At 35.1% G+C, this 20,664-nt stretch overlaps 1 protein-coding gene across 10 annotated transcripts in view; it reads right to left on the bottom strand.

Annotated features, from left to right (window-relative positions):
* The window catches only part of elB (elbow B), a 296,956-nt gene that overhangs the window by 105,848 nt on the left and 170,444 nt on the right, over positions 1–20,664 (bottom strand). Inside the window, exon 3 of one of the 10 annotated variants that reach the window (XR_010949503.1) lies at positions 18,426–18,460. The exons of the other annotated variants lie outside the window; for them this stretch is intronic. The gene's annotated coding sequence lies outside the window, so the exon portion shown is untranslated. Of the gene's footprint in view, positions 1–18,425; positions 18,461–20,664 lie in introns of those variants that run through there. 10 annotated transcript variants of the gene reach the window in all.

Raw genomic sequence — 20,664 nt, 5'->3', positions numbered from 1 at the left:
ATAAAATGAGTTCAGATAAGTACGTGGGCTAAGTTTAATAAAGATATATCGGTTTTTGCTCAAGTTATTGTGTTAACGGCCGAGCGGAAGGACAGACGGTGGACTGTGTATAAAAACTGGGCGTGGCTTCCACCGACTTCGCCCATTTTCACAGAGAACAGTTACCGTCATAGACTCTATGCCCCTACCAAATTTGAGAAAGATTGGTAAATTTTTGTTCGACTTATGGCATTAAAAGTATTCTAGACAAACTAAATGAAAATGGGCGGAGCCACGCCCATTTTGCAATTTTCTTTTATTTTTGTATTTTGTTGCATCATATCATTACTGGAGTTGAATTTTGACTTAATTTACTTATATACAGTAAAGATATTAAATTTTTTGTTAAAATTTGAATTTAAAAAAATTTTTTTTTTAAAAAGTGGGCGTGTTCTTCATCCAATTTTGCTAATTTTTATTTAGTAATAGTAGTAACGTTCCTGCTAAATTTCATCATGATATCTTCAACGACTGCCAAATTACAGCTTGCAAAACTTTTAAATTACCTTCTTGTAAAAGTGGGCGGTGCCACGCCCATTGTCCAAAATCTTACTAATTTTCTATTCTGCGTCATAACGTCAACCCATTTACCAAGTTTCATCGCTTTAACCGCCTTTGGCAATGAATTATCGCATTTTTTCCGTTTTTCGAAATTTCGATATCGAAAAAGTGGGCGTGGTTATAGTCCGATATCGTTCATTTTAAATAGCGATCTGAGATGAGTGCCCAGGAATCTACATACCAAATTTCATCAAGATACCTCAAAATTTATTCAAGTTATCGTGTTAACGGAGAGACGGACGGACGGACGGACATGGCTCAATCAAATTTTTGTTCGATACTGATGATTTTGATATATGGAAGTCTATATCTATCTCGATTCCTTTATACCTGAACAACCAACCGTTATCCAATCAAAGTTAATATACTCTGTGAGCTCTGCTCAACTGAGTATAAAAAAGTCAGTATTAGTTACTCACAAAGTTCAATGTGTAAACATTAGGGTGTACATCTAGAGAAGTAATGCTTTTAAAACAACTAGAGCAGGCCCAGATAAAACACAACAGAGGTAACTTTACTAGAAACAAACAATGTCAGGTCTTATAAGAAAAGCTTCGTCGGCGCTTATTATCGACAGCTAATTTTTATCGTCGATTAATCGGTTTGTTATCGACGTATTACAGATGTTACATCGATTTTATATTTAAACTCCAGTTATTAGGGGCGGCAGAGTTGCCAGATCTCTCAGCAATTAAGATAGGTCCTAGAAAATTTCTAGTATTTCCCAAGAGGACGGAGTTATTCTATAACATAAGTCCTGGTACCGGATCGGGGTTCTTCCATTCGGTCGTCAAACAAATTCTGGTAACACTATGGACACATTGAGTCTATGTTAGTCTTTATTGACCGGCCAATTCAACCTAACTTTTATCGGTATCTGCTTCACAAGAAACCGATGAGCCATCGTTAACAAATCGATAACACGCCAAGCGATAACTTTACGTTAGGTTATCGCTAATAAATCGATATCCATTCGATAATAAACCAATAAAGAGTCGATAACAATTTGAAATCGTATGTTATCGCTGGAATGTCGATAACTCGTGAAAACCACGCCGTTAACACATTTTCAATAAAACTTTCCTTTCCGGCCAGCGTGATGTGGTGGTAGTGTGCTCCCCCCGGAGCTCCAGAGATCCTGCGTTCAATTCCCGGGAAAAAGCAACAACAACAAAATTTTAGCAATATTTTTCAATTACAAACAATGGTGAGCGAGGTCGCCGCTCAGCAAGGATTCGGCAAGCACTCCGTATGTATTTCTGCCATGAACAGTTTCTTATTAAAAGCTCAAGTGCCTTGCAGATACCGTTCGAAGTCGGCGTAGAACATATAGATACCGTCCCGCCAATTTGTGAGTAAAATTCAAAGAAGCCCCATGCAAATTTAAAGAGAAGGTTGACCTAAAATCTCTACGGAAGTTATTACGCCTTGCATTTATTCATTTTTAATTATGTATTATAGTGGAATCATTGGTTTGTTATCGGCTTGTTATCGACGGATTATAGATGTGTCATTGATTTTTAATTGAAGTTTTTTGGTACCTATATATTTCACAACAAACCGGTGAGTCGTCGTTAAAAAATCAATAACACGCTGTTAACAAGTTGGTAACACTTCGATGACAAACTGATACATTTGCGGTAGGAAATCGATACGCTTTTAATAAGAAATCTATAAAAAGTTAATTACACTCCGAAAGCTTGTGTTACCGCCAGCAAATCGATAGTTTGTCTATATCCCGTCGGTAACACATTTTTAAAAACCATATATGTAATACTCCTATATTGCTAATAGAAAATGCTCGCAATGTGTTTTCAATTCGATATCAAAACAAGAAAGCCTATAAAATTTTTGTGATTGTAGCAACATAAGTGTGACAAGAATATATTAAAATTTAGGTATATTAGATTATTGAATACAAAAACAAAAACGTTTAAACAGCAATATATCGGCACTCTGATGTTGGGGAATGTACCTAGCCTTTTGTAGCAATATAGGAGTATTACATATATGTTAAAAACCTTTCTTTTGCTTTTCTTGCGTTCCTTTTCTTTTCCTTTCTTTTCTTTTCTTTTTTTTTTTCTTGGCCTTGCCTTGATTTGCTGTCTAACTTCGCTCATATCAAGTCTACCAGGTACATTGTTCCCACATTCCGCTACAGTATATTGACCACACTGCCCCTAACATTCTGTACTACCCCATACAGTATACCAATTACACACACCACGCTGAAGCTAACACATTCTGTATAACTCCATACAGTATAACAATACGACATACTACATCTACTCTTACAGTATAGTAATACCACAAACTACGCCTGCATTTACGTTAAACCCTTTAAGCCCGCACGTTGCGTCGGCGCAACGTTTACGGCTTCGCATATATTTCAAAGATTTTCGGAAAATTTAAGAAAAAAACAACTAAAACTTAATAAAAATGAACTTGCTTAAAATACGTTATACCTATATTTGAACGTAGTAAAGATTTATACACATTTATTTTGGTTTGAATCCCCCAATTTTTTGGGTGTCTTTTGTTAAATTATTAAAAAATACTTTCGATTTAAAAGTTAAGAAAATCTCATCGTTATCAGTATTTTGTCTAAACAAATTACCTAAAAATTTATTTCGCAAAATTTTATATTGCAACATATAGCATATATACTCAATTAAAAGTTTACGTTGCGCAAATACAACGTTAGGACTTAACGCTATGCATTTTTCCAACCGGCAGCATTCAGCTCTGTGAGCAGCTGATATTTTTTGTTTGCATTTTCTGTTAAGAAAACGTGTGACGTACTTTCTTTGCAAAATTTTTTCTAAGAGAAGTTTATCTAAAGTGATATAGAAAATATAGTTAAATCGGGCCAAGGGGGATGAAGTCGTAAATAATATAAAAACGCGACTTTCGTTCAAATGATATTGCTGCCTGAGACTGTAAATGCAGTTAGTGATACAGAAGATGTGGACGAAGATGTACAGCTGCTTTCAGATCAAGCCGAGGAAATTCGTTGGGAAGTGGAAATACTTTGCTTGTTCAATGACGACAATGATCGAATTGAAGAAAACCAACTTTGAGAGTCGGCTCCTGAGCAAATGATCATGACAGAAAAAGCTAAGTGGAGTAAGTCCTCCAAATATAAATTTTCATAACAGTCTATTAATTCTTTAACTGAATATTATGGAACCTTGTTTGAAAAACTGGGTAAGAACATATATAATAAAAAATAGTTGTGCAATTTGTATCCGTCTCAATTTTAGTAACACTAAACCCTTACGAGCTCTTTAAACTATTTATTGATGATGACGTGATTGACTTAGTACAAATAACTACAAATAACTTCGCAAATATATTATTATTATATTGTAGTGATACACCATTTTCCAAAGATTTGACAGAAATTCAGACGTTCATTCGAATTTTGTATGTTACTGGATTCAAAACCATGCCATAAGAAGCTACTGGTTGAATTGCCCGTCTTTTGAAAGTGCTTTGAGCAATACCTCAATTAAACATATTTTATTTATTATCATGATTTCCTGTTTTTGAATTTTCGCACAAAGGAAATAAATTTTTGTAAAAATAAAATGAACTGAAAAGTAAAAACTTGTATATCACTAAGACCTAAAGTTGCAACCAACGTGCCCCACCACACCAATGGGTTAGGGCAGCAAATTTGTTTTGGTTTTTTATTCTTAATTGGACCAATTTTTTGACCACAGAAAATTGGTCACCATTGAAATTGACCCAGCCCTTCTATCCTCAGGACTTTAATGGGTTAAATGGATACATATATCATGAATATAGTTAGTATACCACTCACAAAGATTACGCTTATGCTTACGCTTACAACATACACCTTACGCTCACATTTAGGATTCCCCCACGCCGTGAACGAAGATGTTTACACGTCAAAAATGCAGACTGTTCCAGAAGTCTTAATATACGTGACCCGGCCTATGAAAAGGTGGCTTATGACTCAAAAAAGAAATTGCGAGAAACAGCTGTTAAAGATAAAGAAAAACTATCGAAACCAGAAAAAAGTGGAAAAATTTGTTTGAGTCATAAGCCACCTTTTCATAGGCCGGGTCACATATTTTATGAGTGATTGAATCACATTTACTTCACACTCAGTACAACAAGAAAACCACTGCTGCCAGTGATGTACTTTTCCCTTAGAAAAATCCAACGCATACCGATTTTAGTGTTATGTGCAAAAGTGCAAATAGTAAAATTAATTTCAACGTACACATACATACACACATACATACATATTTAAGCACAAACGTCAAATTTCATTTCATGTGTGTCGCACACACATTGTCTCATTGTCAAATCATTTACGTTGATTGAAAATTCAAAAGAATTAGTTGACAAGTTGTACTTTGCATTTGTTCTTTAAACAGCTTTGTATTCTTATTTGTGTATATTTTGTGTTGTGTTTCCTTGCGGGTGGCTTCGCGATTGTTGAATTATACAGGCAAAGTTTGTACATTCAAATATGTGCACCCAATAAACAACAGAAAATATTTGTCAATGGTTTTTGGGGAAATATTTGAAAATTTGAGATTAAATGTTTTATCAAGCACTTGTCAAACATTTATTTCCAGCTTCAACATAATTTGAACAAGTTTTGTGTGTTTGTTCGCTGCGAACCAAATAACCAAAAACTATGTCAGCGATATCAAAGAAAAACAAGGGGAGTATAAAAAGAGAAAGGTAGAGCGAGAGAGAAGAAGAGCGTGCCTACAGAGGAAGAAGTGAAGTGAAAGGAATATCGATGACAATTTTTGAGTGATCGCACATATTGGAAAGGGCGAATCACTGCTACAAGAAGAAGAAGCACAAGGAAGGAAGGAGAACCGCGAAAAAGGAGGAGAAATAAGAGATAAAAACATAAGAGATAAGATAAGAGAGATCAAGGCATGGCGGAACCAGGAACCCTTCGACAAGTCTGCTTACGGCGCAGTATGATTGACAGTAGTCCATCGATTTACAAAAATAAAGTATAAAGTCTAATGCTAAGATTCAGTATGTTCTTCTTCTTCTAGTTTTGTTTTCATTGTTTTTTCGTAATTATTTTCATGATCAATTATGACCCAGAATAAAGAACTTAGGTGTTGACTGTGTTGTGGCGGCCACCGTGGTGTGATGGTAGCGTGCTCCGCCTGCCATACCGTATGCCCGGGGTGCGAACCCAGGCAACATCAAAATTTTAGAAATAAGGTTTTACAATTAGAAGAAAATTTTTCTAAGCGGGGTCGCACCTCGGCAGTGTTTGACAAGCGCTACGAGTATATTTCTGCCATGCAAAGCTCTCAGTGAAAACTCATCTGCCTTGCAGATGCCGTTTGGAGTCGGCATAAAACATGTAGGTCCCATCCGGCCAATTTGTAGGGAAAAACAAGAGGAGCACGACGAAAATTGGAAGAGAAGCTCGGCCTTAGATCTCTTCGGAGGTTATTGCGCCTTACATTTATCTTTTTATTTAGTTTGCTGTATTTGTAACTTTACTAACTAATACAGTCGTGGCTAAATATATGTACTAAGATTGTATTTTATGTGTTTGAAATAAAGTTTATTCTCATTTTCAAAACAGGTTTTCAAATAGAAACTAAGTAGATGGTCATACTGAATACAAAAATAAGATCGAAATCAAAACAACAGAAGTGTGAGTATCATTGTAGTTCTTAAATACCTATAAAATTGAGATATTGAATCAAACAACTGATGTTTTAAAATGCTTGTTGGGTATTAATGTCTTAGCATATGTTAATTCGTTGAGGAATTCAAAAATATTTTGCATCTATTTTTTTTTATATGTAAGAATGTATTATATTTAATTTGATTACAAAGAACACCATTTAATGGTGTTGGCGCCTTTTTGACAGCTCGTAGAAATTTGAAACGCTTTGAAGTTAGGCGTTGACGAGGTGGAGCACACCTCAGCGGAGTAAAGAAAAAATATACAGGTAAGTCGTATATACACTTATGTTCAAAAAACAAGGCAAATAAAATAAATTGCTTTTACTATGCAATAAATAATACTATTTGGGTTTCAAATATACTCTTACACCTTATGCAAAACGCATCGCTAAATAATTCAACCGTGGGTGAGTTGTAATTATTATATATGTAAATACAATTGATCACTTGGAAGGCAGCCTATAAGCGTTTATCCGCTGGTTGCAAATTGGGTTCAGTTTTTAGGGGCATTCCACGGTTGGTAAGGGACAAGATTAACTAAAAACAAACTATAACGTATTCAGTTAAACTATTATTTTCATTTATAATCTCCTATTTGTAGATGAATGCATGAAACATCGATCGATATGAGGCATGAATTCGAGCCATGTTTGCATAACAGTATAAATGCACGTTTTTTTCTTTTTAACATGTGTATTTTCTCTGGGAGCATGCATACCCTATTACTCCATTTGTACTACTTTAGTATGCTTATGGCTGTATTAGTGCGAAAAGAATACAAAATCACTAGAAAAATATGCATGTATACATCCATGTGTATGTTTCTTACGTACGAAAGCACTATCCCTGCATTTATCAATAGGAATTTGTTCTACACGAGCCGGACCCGTGCGCATCTTGCGCAACCAATATAAAAGTCTCTTATCAAATATCAACAGAAATCAGCTGTTTTATCAATCAATCATCTATCAATGAAAACTTACATGCGCTTGTGCTGCCATCTGGCAAATGTTATCAACTGCCTATAAAGCAGTGTCAGTTCTAATCAAATATTCACAATAGTGTCATAGTACAATTAGATTTCTTTGTGTGCTCACAATCGTTTATTTTTAACAAATTATTTTAATAAAATATAGCTTAACAAAAGCACTACGACCAAAATTGCCCAAAGCTCGCTAATACCCCGAATCTCCATATTTACAACCAAAACTTTATTTATAGATTTGGATTCCAAATAAGAGCGAAAAAGGGACCCGTACATAAATACAGCAATTAGAAATAATATATACTAGCATGTAACCCCCGCCCAGTATAAAATGAAAATGTAAATATGTATGTATTTAAGTACATATGATTTTGTGCTAATTAGAATTTGACTCTACAAAAACAATGCAGGGGTAAATAAGCAAACTTTAAACGCTAATATCTCATGAACAAATTAACCAATTTAAATTTTTATAATTTTGTGCAAACATGCTCACGAAAAGCTTTCATTTGATATATATTTCATTTATGTACGTATTGTAGTTTAGCCTAGCCAAGCGCCGTGTTTTAGATTAATACTATAGAAGAAGATGATATGTAATTATAATAATAATAACATTGATTTGATGAGATATTGGGCTACTTGAAGCTATCAAATTGTATTATATGGACCATTAATACACATATAACTCTTACCAGTTTGGTAGAACCCCAACATCCTGAAAAATGTATTCACAAGAGTTCAATGGCGGCATAGCGTCCTTGGCCAAAAGGTCAGCGGTCGTCATAAATCTTCGACATAATCGAAGTTTATTGCTCCAAGTTGCCCAATCTCTCATAAGTTATTCATATCCAAAAGTTCTTTTCGAACAAAGGATTATTTCAAGTACATATGTACATTTCGTAAATATGAGTACAAATAAATTTTTCAACACAATAAAGAATAATCAAAGAGTCCTACTTAATTTACGTTCTGACGAAATTTAAAAAAGTGTATTTTTACAATCAAACGATCATTGATACAGCATGCATATTTCATGCATGCATAAAGATTTTTCCACTCGGGTACCAATATATTGTTCATTCGTTTTCACTAATACAGCACGCATATATAAATTTGGTGGATTTTGGAGTTATCAAGTTTTTCGTGTAGGAACACGTTGAGAGCCGCATATGTGTGTGAAAAATCCAAAATAGGCATGCGTTTGTACGGGACAGCAAAAATCACCGGAATTTGTGGTTACAGTGAGTCAGGTGAAAGTCCAGCAAAACTAATAACAGTTGAAAAACCCCAAACTTGTCTTTGTAGTACCCCAGCAAAAAGTGTGCCCGTAAATTTAAGTAGGTAGTAAAATTGCCCTATCTGTGACGATGAAACACGTGAAATCTTTAGTAAAATTTCTTAAGATCATGGGGAACTTTTTTGACCATTCCATTCCGTTCGTAGCTATTTATGTGATTGCCCATACTGGTAAAACTTATAGGGCAAATGTACACTTATTTTAGGGCTGCACTGTTCGTTTTTGGGGAATAAGATGGGATTCTTTGTTGCTGGCCGACGATTTCCGTCAATGTATTTTTGCTGATTTTTTTCAGTTATTTAATATGCAGGAAAAAAGAACGTTTGCTTAGGAAATAAGGGCCGGTGCTTCTTTGATTTTGTTAATTTGAGTTTTTTTTTCTATACAATTTTTTTTTTCTTTTTTTAAAATTTTTTTCCTAGGCTGATTGGCAGTTCCATGAGGACCTCATATATGTAGACTAAATAAGTTCACAGTTTTTTTTCCTAAGTTGATACTAACTTTAAATTCGTATCTCTAGGTACCTTGAGGTGTGATATATTTAAAAAACAAGTAAGGAAGGCTAAGTTCGGGTGTAACCGAACATTACATACTCAGCTGAGAGCTTTGGAGACAACATAACGGAAAATCACAATGTAGGAAAATGAACCTAGGGTAAACCTGGAATGTGTTTGTGTGACATGTGTATCAAATGGAAGGTATTAAAGAGTATTTTAAAAGGGAGTGGGACATATTTCTATAGGTGGACGCCATTTCGGGATATCGCCATAAAGGTGTACCAGGGGTGACTCTAGAATGCGTTTGTACGATATGGGTATCAAATGAAAGGTGTTAATGATTATTTAAAAGTAAGTGGGCCTTAGTTCTAAAGGTGGATGCCTTTTCGAGATATCACCATAAAGGTTGACCAGGGGTGACTCTAGAATGTGTTTGTACGAAATGAGTATTTTAAAAGGGAGTGTGCCTTAGTTCTATAGGTGGACGCCTTTTCGAGATATCGCCATAAAGGTGTACCAGAGGTGACTCTAGAATGCGTTTGTACGAAATGGATATCAAATGAAAGGTGCTAATGATTATTTAAAAGGGAGTGGGCCTTAGTTCCATAGGTGGACGCCTTTTCGAGATGTCGCAATAAGGGTAGACCAGAGGTAACTCTAGAATGTGTTTTTACCATACGGGTATCAAATTAAAGGTATTAATGAGGGTTTTAAAAGGGATTGGCCCTTAGTTGTATATGTGAAGGAGATATTGACCAAAATGTGGACCAGGGTGACCCAGAACATCATCTGTCGAGTACCGCTAATTTATTTATATAAGTCATACCACGAACAGTATTCCTGCCAAGATCCCAAGGGCGTTTGATTTCGACCTCCAGAACTTTTTCATTTTCTTCTACTTAATATTGTCACGGTTATTGGCATCGCTGAGCTGTACCATCACTAAGGCGATGCTAAGGCCATGCCAAGCAGTATTTATGTCAATAATCAAATCATGTATACACATATATAAGGCAGCCGAAAGAGATGTCACACCCAGATGCATTTACTTATGCGCCTATGTATGCGCGAGAGACTGTAAACTACAAACATTCACATCAATAATTCAATCATTATGTATCTACATAAACGAATAAATAATTGCGTCTACACATATGTACGTATACGAGCAGCGGAGCGACAATGCACAGACACATGCATATATCTTATCTGAGTTGGCACAAGAGAGAGCAATAATTTGTGCACGTAGTTGTGGCTGGCGATTTTGTAGCGAAAATAACTAGTAAGTTCTAAGAAAGCGGGGCAGGCGAGTAAGAAGTAATTCAGTTTGATTTGAGATTTCGATTAAGCGCTATCTAGCGAGCTATAGCAGAATTATTTTGAATAGTAGAGTTTCATTTGAGCTATCAATCAGTTTGTTTATTAAGCTTGCTATTCGTTGCAAAGTATAAGTGTTATTGTGAAGTACTGTAATAAACGCCATTTTTCAATTATTCAATATTGGAGTTATTTATTCAACAGTTTAGCGATACGAACTTAGCAGAGGGTTGCAAATAAAAGGATTTGCAAGTAAAATCGTTACAATATGGTAAGTGTCACACCCACAAAGTTTTTTTCTAAAGTTATATTTTGCGTCAATAAACCAATCCAATTACCATGTTTCATCTCTTTTTTTATGGCATTTTATTAGTTTTTCGTAATTTTCGATATCGAAAAGTGGGCGTGGTCATTGTCGCATTTCGGCCATTTTTTACACCAAGATAAAGTGAGTTCAGATAAGTACGTGAACTAAGTTTTTTTGCTCAAGTTATCGGTGTTAACGGCCGAGAGGAAGGGCAGGCGGTCGACTGTGTATAAAAACTGTGCGTGGCTTCAACCGATTTTGCCCATTTTCACAGAAAACAGTTATCGTCCCAGAATCTAAGACCCTACCAAATTTCACATGGATTGGTAAATTTTTGTTCGACTTATGGCCTTAAAAGTATTCTAGACGAATTAAATGAAAAAGGGCGGAGCCACGCCCATTTTGAAATTTTCTTTTAGTTTTGTATTTTGTTGCACCATATCATAACTGGAGTTGAATGCAGACATAAATTACTTATATGCTGTAAAGATATTAAATTTTTTGTTAAAATTTGACTTAAAAAAAATTTTTTTAAGAAGTGGGCGTGTTCGTCACCCTATTTTGCTAATTTTCATTTAGCACACATATAGTAATAGGAGGAACGGGCCTGCCAAATTTCATCATGATATCTTCAACGACTACGAAATTACAGCTTGTAAAACTTTTAAATTACCTTCTTTTAAAAGTGAGCGGTGCCACGCCCATTGTCCAAAATTTTACTAATTTTCTATTTCTCGTCATAGCGTCAACGCACCTACCAAATTTCATCGCTATATCCGTTTTCGGTAATGAATTATCGCACTTTTTCGGTTTCTCGAAATTTTCGATATCAAAAAAGTTGTAGTCCGATTTCAAATTTCATCAAGATAACTCAAAATTTACTCAAGTTATCGTGTTTACGGACGGACGGACGGACGGACATGGCTAAATGAATTTCTTTTTTCGCCCAGATCATTTTGATATATAGAAGTCTATATCTATCTCGATTAGTTTATGCCGTTACGGATTACCGTTATGCGAACAAAGTTAATATACTCTGTGAGCTCTGCTCAGCTGAGTATAATAAATAATGAGAGCTTTTTGAAAATCGATGCAAATATACGATTTCCCATGGAATGTCCGATAACAAAAACATACATACATATCTATGTAGGGACTATCTGTTAATGTATGTACTCATATGTATAAATGTATGTAATTACTTTTGATTGATATCGACATATTTGGGTGTTACGCCAGCGCAAAGATGTCAAATTAAAGAATTTTGCAATTTTTGTTATGCTTTGTTTTTTGCTGTTACTGAAACTGTCAAAAACACTCGATTCGGCGTAATTACTCGCTAGTTTTTTAAAGTATTTTCTTTGTATATTTTAACAGATGTATTTACTGACTTACATATGTGTGTATCTGTATGTATATATATAAAATTGTAATATAAAATTTAATTTGAGTGCTATGCAAAAAACCTACACAGCAATGAAAGACAAATTGACATGGCATGCCAGCTGTTTGCTGCGTCTGTCACAATGGCAAAAGCGACATAAAAAGTGTCATGCTGTTTCCTTGATTAGATGATTGAGAGTTTATGTCATATACATACATAACTACATATGTAGCTAAGTATATACATTAGACTGGGTCGATTTATTAACCGATATCGCGCCATCGATTTTTGGATAGGATTTGGGCTCAGGAAAAAAAGTTCCACTACGCATACCCAAAAAAATAATTTTTGAGCCTGCGAAATTTCATCGATTTTTATGCAATTTTTTTTCATTTTCAAGGCTCCAAATAATTTTTTATGTATTTTTTTTTTCTTGTCAATTCGTAAACGCAAAATTTGGTAAAAAAATCGACTTTTTTTCGCAGGCTCGAAAATTATTTTTTTGGGTATGCGTAGTGGAACTTTTTTCCTGAGCCCAAATCCTATAGAAAACTCGCACCGCAAGTTTGATAAAAATGTCTCCCCATTTCCTCTTACAATAAAACTTGATAAGTGAAATATCATAGATTCAAAACTATTTTTTGCTAAGTTATAGCTTATTATTCTAGTCTACGACCCTTTTAACTTGTTTTATATCTAAGTTGCCGTGGTCTTTAACCGATCCCGTCCACTTTTACTAGAAATATTTTGTGCTATAAGGAAAATATGTGTACACAATTTCATTACGATCTGTAAATTCTTCTTCGAGTTATGGCTCCCGAAACATAGAAAATAGCTTAGTCATAAAGAGGCGGGGCCAAGCCCATCTTTTTCAATTTGAAGTTTTTCCTATTTATTGTTATAAATCTACTTAGGAAATTAAATACCATTGATATAAAGCTGTTTTTTGCATAGATATAGCTTATTTTATTCGTCCACAACCCTTTTAAAAATAATTTATATAAAAGTGGGCGTGGTCCTTAACCGATTTCGTAAATTTTTCTTCAATGCATTCCTTATAGTAAAGGTAACCTCTCTGCCGAATTTTGTTACGATAGGTTTAACGATTTTTGATTTATGATTAATAATATTTGTAGAATTGATTTTATCACAAGTGGGCGATGCTGCGCCCATTTTAAACAATTTTTACAGATTTTTATCAAGAGTCTCAACATCAGTCCACATGTCAAATTTCAACATTCTAGGTGTAATATTTACTAAATAATCAGGTTTTTGTGTTTTCCAAAATTTTAGATATATAAAAAGTGGACGTGGTTATCATCCGATTTCGCTCATTTTCAACGCCAATTTATTCTGGGTCCAGATAAACTAGCGCACGAAATTTGGTGCAGATATCTCAATATTTACTCAAGTTATCCTGCTAACGGACGGACGGACGGACTGACATGGCTCAATCAAATTTTTTTTTCGATACTGATGATTTTGATATATGGAAGTTTATATCTATCTCGATTCCTTTATACCTGTACAACCAACCGTTTCCAACTAAAGTTAATATACTCTGTGCGCAACGCACGCTGAGTATAAAAAAATTTCAACCACAAGCTTAAAATGTATGACTAAAGATATAAATATGATAAGGATGTGTTAAAACGATATTCCGAAAGACCAAGTATCAGAATAAATTCGCCTTTCAATCTGTTTTTATACTATACTAGTGTTCCAGGCAGACTTTGTCCAGCCAGAAAATTTGTTTGCCTACATTAAAAAAATGAGACTCGCTTCCCCCTTCTCTATCTATACCATTCTCGTCTAATTTATCCTTCTCATTCTTGTCCATCCCTCATTCCATATAACTTTCTCCCACTACAACTCCAATTCACACTGCCGCTCTCACTCCTGCTCCCACTCCAACACTCACTCCCACCCCCACTCCAACCCTCACTACTGATCTCACTCGCATTCCCACTCCCACTTTTACTTGCACTCCAACCCCCGCTCACACTTCCACACCAACACTCGCACCCACTCCCACTTCTACTACCACTCTAATCATCACTCCCATTTTCACTCCAATTTCCATTCCAACTCTTATTTTCACTGATAAAGTGGACCTACTTTTCCATAAATTAATCTTTCTTAACTATTCCTTAACCATAAAAAACAAAGAATGATCGAAATCGGTCAAGCCGTTTTCAGTTTTAGCAAAACTAATGCACAGCAATTCATTTATATATATATAAATTTTGTAACGAATTTTGAGAAATTCCTGATTATTTTGCAGCTTCTGGTTACGTTCGAATCTCTGAACTGTCGTATAAATAACTCAAATGTTCAGTATAGCAGCACGTTCTTTATTTAGACAACTTTGGGCGTAGTGCTTCACAATTACAATTATCGCGTACTTCACTAAAGCGTATTAAAATCAATCGTTCGCCTATTTTCCCTAAGGTTTAGACGTTTCACGAAAATGCCTTCTAGAACAGTTGTATCTCATGCTTGGTTATTTAGCTATATACATGTATATCTGTAGTTTATGCTTTATTGCCGTCTATGTGTGTGAAGTATTCTCTCCATTGTTAGCTGCTGGTTATGTGTGTGTGAAATATTATATTCGCTTCAAGCTGCTGGTCATGTGCGTGAAATATTCTTCGTTGCCTTCTATGTATGTGTGTATATGGCTTACTGTTGTTGCATAGCATTTATTTACTAACCGCACAGTGACGCATCGAAATTGCTTGCATTCGCCACAATATATAGATATCTCCTGAATCATAGGCTTTGGCTTGACAGCTACATAGTTTAGTAATATATAATGAATCTTCGTTATTTTATTTTATATCATAAGAAGAAGAGATACCTAATCATTTAATTAGCAGTGGACACATCGTGCAATTCATTTAAGACGGATGGAAAAGGGACTATGTGCGTGCATATCAACTAATATGGAGCTAAGTACCACCTTTGTCCATGCGTAAACATTTTGAAGGGGATGGAACTGTATATAAATATTCTTGAACCATTTTCGGACGACTTCGGCACCGTTTCATGGACATTTCGGGACGACTTCAAAATCAAATTCGAGACTATATCGAAAACAATTCGGAACAGTTTCAGGATCGTTTCGGTTCAGGTTCTTTTCGAAACCAATTCTCTTTGGCCACACGAACAACAAGCTCATACGCGAAAACATTTTTGCTTAATGACCGGCACTATTTATCTCTAATTGTGGCACTTTATTTATTACCATCAATAAACTTGAAATATCTTTGCAATGCTGGTTACTTACGAGGGCTGTTTGATAATTAAGCAAATTTACAAATTTTTGGCGTAATAAATTTAAAGACAACACTGCGTGCATTAATCGCCAACTATTCATAGGCTGCTGCATTGTCATCGATAGCCTCATAAATTTCTACAAAAATTTAATATATGTAGTGTGCTGATTATTCCTATTTTTTTCTAAAAAAACTATAAACGAAACCAAGAAAGGGCTTGATAAATAATACGGGAAATATGTACTATCAATTTCTATGGAAAGACTTGGTTCCCTTGTGGTTGTACCAGCACAAGTGACCCTGGAAGTTTATATCATCCAAAAAACGTGATCATGCCATTAATAATCGGTAAAATCCATCGAATTATATTCAACAATCGAAGAATGAAATTGCGTAAGGTAAGTTTCTAGAAAAGTGGTCCACAACGCCGGCAGAGCTTCGAAGCCCAATGCACCTTTTTTTGTGTAGTAGTATGTGTTAGAATTAATGAATGAGATGTTAACTGCTTGAAGTACACGATTAAACTGATTGACTGCTCGCTGCGCTCACACGACATGTAGGCGAACGCAGAACAGTTTTCCGAAGTTCTAGAAAAGCTATCATATCCAGCATTTTCTTCAGACTAAGTCCCATCCGCTTATTTTCCTTTAATAAAAATGGCTGGGCGGTTTGCTGCTCGGGTAAAGTAAGAGCTTGGTAAAACTTTATTTATGGAAGAACCCCAAACTTGAGAAAAGATATTACAAAACGTGTCGAGCTTAAATGAGAATATGCGGATACGTAGAACACTGGTTTTCTAAAGAAATAAATGTGTATGTAAAAGTCACCAAAAATCAAAAAAATATCTTATTAAAAATAAATAATATCGGAAATAATGTATACATAAAATTATGTAAAAGCAAATTATCATGGATGTTCTATCAATTGCGTAATTTGTATCTTAGGTGATTAGTTAAGTTTACTTTTTACTTTTGGTTGACAGCTGACTACATCTCAAATAAATAAGCAGTGCAATTAGGCGATCGAAATGATTTTATATACACAAGCATATATACATATATACAGAACGTACTTTTAAAATCCAGTAAATGAATAAACTATTTTACAAAAATGTCCCCCAATAAGTTAATGCTGTTATTAGTTGTTTTTCGTAGCATTGCTTGTCACTGTCTGTTATATCATACTGCTGCCTGTTGTCACCCAGACAAAATGTGGCACATTAATCAATCTCAAAATTTTGACAATTGCAACTTTGCATGTGGCGGCAACAAAATGTCGAACAAATTATGTAAAATTGCCACAAATACTCGTACGCTTGGGTGGTTGTAAGCGGCTGAATAGAAAATTTGTGTGAAACTTAATTAAACGAAAATCAACACAAATTTAATATAAGTAAGGCTTGGTTCTACAGTGCAAGCTTAAACTTCAGGGAGAGTTTAATCATGGTAATGTAGATGCCTAAATTTAGACTAGTAGTTAAAGTTTTCAGCTTTCACTGAGAAGACGGCATATTCTGCTTAGAGCATACCGTGGTAAATAAATGCACAGCAACAGCAAAGCAAGCAGCCATACATATATGTATACAGCAAAGCTAAGAGCGAAGAGAATATTTCACATATATGTAATCAGAAGCTAAGAGCGAAGACGACGGAGAAGGAGAAACAGTCAAACATATATGTAATCAACTAAGATCGAAGATGATACTACTCACGCATACACATGAATATAACTAAAAAACCAATTATATGATACAGAAACGAGGAATATATAAGCAACTATTCGAGAGGGATGTTTTCAAAATTTTAGACCCTAGGAGTAATAGGCAAACGAGGCAGCTGATTGCATAAAGTCAGGGCAAGATGAGAAATAATCAATCAGTTTGATATTAACACGCTATTGTGAAGTACGCGAGTAATTTAATTGTAAATTGCTACTACCATTGTTTTGTAACATTTTGCTTTACTGAATATTCGAGCTATTTATTCAACAGTTCAGCGATTCAAACGATAACGGAAGGTACAGATAGAAACCAAAATCCCCCAATAATTTGTAGAAAAACTTAAAAAAAGGAACACATGCAATATGGAATAGAAAGTCTATCTAGATTTTAAATAGTGCCATTTAAATTTAATTTTTTGAATAAGTTGACTTTAGAACTATATGCGATAAGCTCGTAATTCCTACAGGGCCTCGCACATAGTGATTTTTAGTTTTGTGTGGGCTTTTCTCACTGCAAAGCTTGTCACTTGTCCAGTGTCTTATGCGGTACTTAATCAACATGAAGTTGACGGGTTAATAAATACCATTATTACTGATTTATAGAAGTTATAATTTATGCGGTGACAAATGTTGCAGTAAATAGCTGAAAATTCTGTACAAAGCATGCGCACATTCATATGTTATACATATGAATTGTTTTCAAATTCAAATTACCATATTGTAACTTATTATTAAATGGTTAATATTTGAAATCAGCTGTCACTTAAATGTATGGTATGTAAAATGGGGTGTTCCCTTAAAATAAACGATAATTTTTACAGTCTTACTCAATCAAATGGTAATAATACGATCAAAAATTTTGGCTGAATTTGTAGGTAATGGTAAAATTTTTTTATTCAGTGGGAAGTACTTCGTGAGGGGAACAGAGAGAACTGAGCGTAATCAACAGGGCGACATTATTTTGAGAAAAGAAAACGCCATTATTTCTTTGGCTTTTAATAGGATGTTCTGGACTTCGACCCCTGTGCAACTTACAATTAATCAATTTTGAATATCAGATACAAAAAACATACTTTAATTTTTCCAGTCCCCTTAATTATCTCTTATAGGAACTAAAATTTATTTGTAACATCTTTGACTATGGTGTTACCGGTTGAAGAGGTGGGACTGAAAAAGATTGTTATTTCGAAGTTTAAGGCCCAGTCTAATGTATATGTTAGCTTTTATATGCATTACTTACAAAACGTAACATATTATTAGTAGTTTTTAATGACTGACTACAATTCTAATAAATTGATCAAAACTTATTTTAAATACCTAATAATTACATACCACTTGTTAAAGGCAAAACTGGCAACACTTACCTGCAAAGAAAAAGTATACAAAAATTTAATTAGTTTTTAATATGGATACATTTGAATGTCATGAGAATGTTAATTAAGAGATCTGCCTTAAATAAATTAAATCTCGAATTAAAACACAGCGACTACGCTGAATAGGTCATGCTCGGCGATGTTAAGATGATGCTCCGGCCAAGGAGATGTTCTTATCGACAGGGCCGCCGAGAGTAAATACGGGCCCGGGAGCAAACAAAATACAGGCCCCTAAACTAAAATGAACAAATTCTCAAAATCAAAATGACCGTGTTTTACATATTATATGCTGTCTTTCTCTTGGTGCTTCAATACAGAGCATGCCAAGTCCTGTAAGGTGTTCTGGAGTTGAACACGATCAATGGAAGTTCTTTATCCTTCCAAGAACACTGAAGGAGCGTTCAGCACTAGCTACCGTAACAGGTATCGTGCAAAAAATACGTAGAGCAACACAAATGTTAGGAAAAATTGTAGCTAGATTTAGAGCACAGATAGTATTCGACAATTCAAATGGTGACATATTTTCGTTAAAATTTGCTGAGTAAATGTGCTTCAAGTGGGCCATTTCATCTCCTAAACTCTCGGAAACGTCTAAATTGTATTTGCTGACAAATTGAACGGCATTTTCACGTATTGAAACCTCATCCATGTATACAAATTGCCACAAAAAAGAAAAAGTGTTTTCCAAATTTTTCATGACAGCAAATCGTTCGGTAATACCTGCAATAACCGAATCAAATATCACAAAAAAGGTGTTGTTTGTGGAATCAGTCTCGTGATCGTCGTTGATTGTCTCGTTCTCTTCACATTCATACAAATGTATTTTACTATTCCTTTTTCGAACGTCAGGAAACTTTGGTGAGATTCCCAATCCAGTGGCGTCTGTTATGCATTCGCATAAAATGTTTTCCTATTGATTTCTGATCAGATTTAAATCAGAGATCAAACTTTCTAAGTTTATAATTTCGATACCGATCGTAGTATCCCTAGCTTGCAGAATAATGTTTCCTTCTGTAATAACTGTCAAAATCTTGAGCCAAATGGAGGAAAACAAAATACATTCAAACTTGCTGATGTATTGAATAACGCCATTAACATCACCATATGTTTCCGCTGTCAAATTTAGCCCAAGTAACTCGTTTAGTGCCTGTTTCAATCCTTGGCTACGATTTGCACAAGGCTTAACTGCCTCAACTTATAATTTATTTATTTTCTGTAAACAAAAAGCTTGGATAGCATTTTGAGATTCCCGGGCCCCTCCAAAGCCCGGGCCCGGGGTAAATGACCCCCTCGTCCGCCCCCGCCCCCCTCTCGACGGGCCTGCTTATCGAAACCCGTTTGCGGCAGCAAAGGGAAATGACCGCCCCACACCATTGGAAGGGCCAGGTCGAACACGTTTGAGTTAATTTCTTAGGTCTTACCAATTGGTGCCAGACTGCATAGCGATGAGGCGACTGGTGCGACTTTTTGGACAGTCAAGGCAATTTAAAAGGTTGACCGACGGTTAAGTAAGTAAATACTAAAAACAAAAATTCAATTGGTCAAACCAAAGTATGTTTACGAAAATTTTCCACTACAAATGTCCTGATTTTTTTCAGATCTTGTTTTAATGCACAAGTTCTCAGAAAAGGTGATAGCTCTAGTGTAAACCAAAGTTTATTTTTGAACCAAACAGATCTCGAGTTATGAGAAATTGAATTTTTACCTTGCCTGATTTCTTGGTAACTTTCCTAAAATTTTCATAAATTAAAAACAGATTGATGGCAGACTTTGTTCTGGTTTGAGTAGATGCTACTCTCTGCTACCTCCAACTCTGTACCCATTTTCTGTATTATATTATTCATTTTCTCCCTTTGCCTTTCTCTCTCTGCGTCTCTCTCTCCCTCTCCATCTTTTTAGTAACTTCTTTTCGCTCTTTGACTGGGTGCCAACTATCTCTACCTCTTCTTCTTACTCTTTATATTTCTCAGTCTCTTTCTCTCCTTTTTCTTCTCTCTAGTTCTTCTTACTCTTCTCCATCCATTTTCCCAGTCCCAGTCCAAATTGATCATAAAAGAGGGAAACATTTAGTGATATATATACGATTTTTTACACCCTAACTCATAACAAAATAAAAATAAAAATTTTGCAAAAAACATTTGTTTAACATTAACAAATAAAAAAGGGTTGATTGTCAAAGAAAGATTTGATTATCA

Source organism: Eurosta solidaginis, chromosome 2 (genome assembly GCF_040869045.1).
Source record: "Eurosta solidaginis isolate ZX-2024a chromosome 2, ASM4086904v1, whole genome shotgun sequence".
NCBI lineage: Eukaryota > Metazoa > Arthropoda > Insecta > Diptera > Tephritidae > Eurosta > Eurosta solidaginis.
The sequence above is the reverse complement of the archived record's forward strand: the minus strand, read 5'-3'. Positions and strand labels throughout refer to the sequence as shown.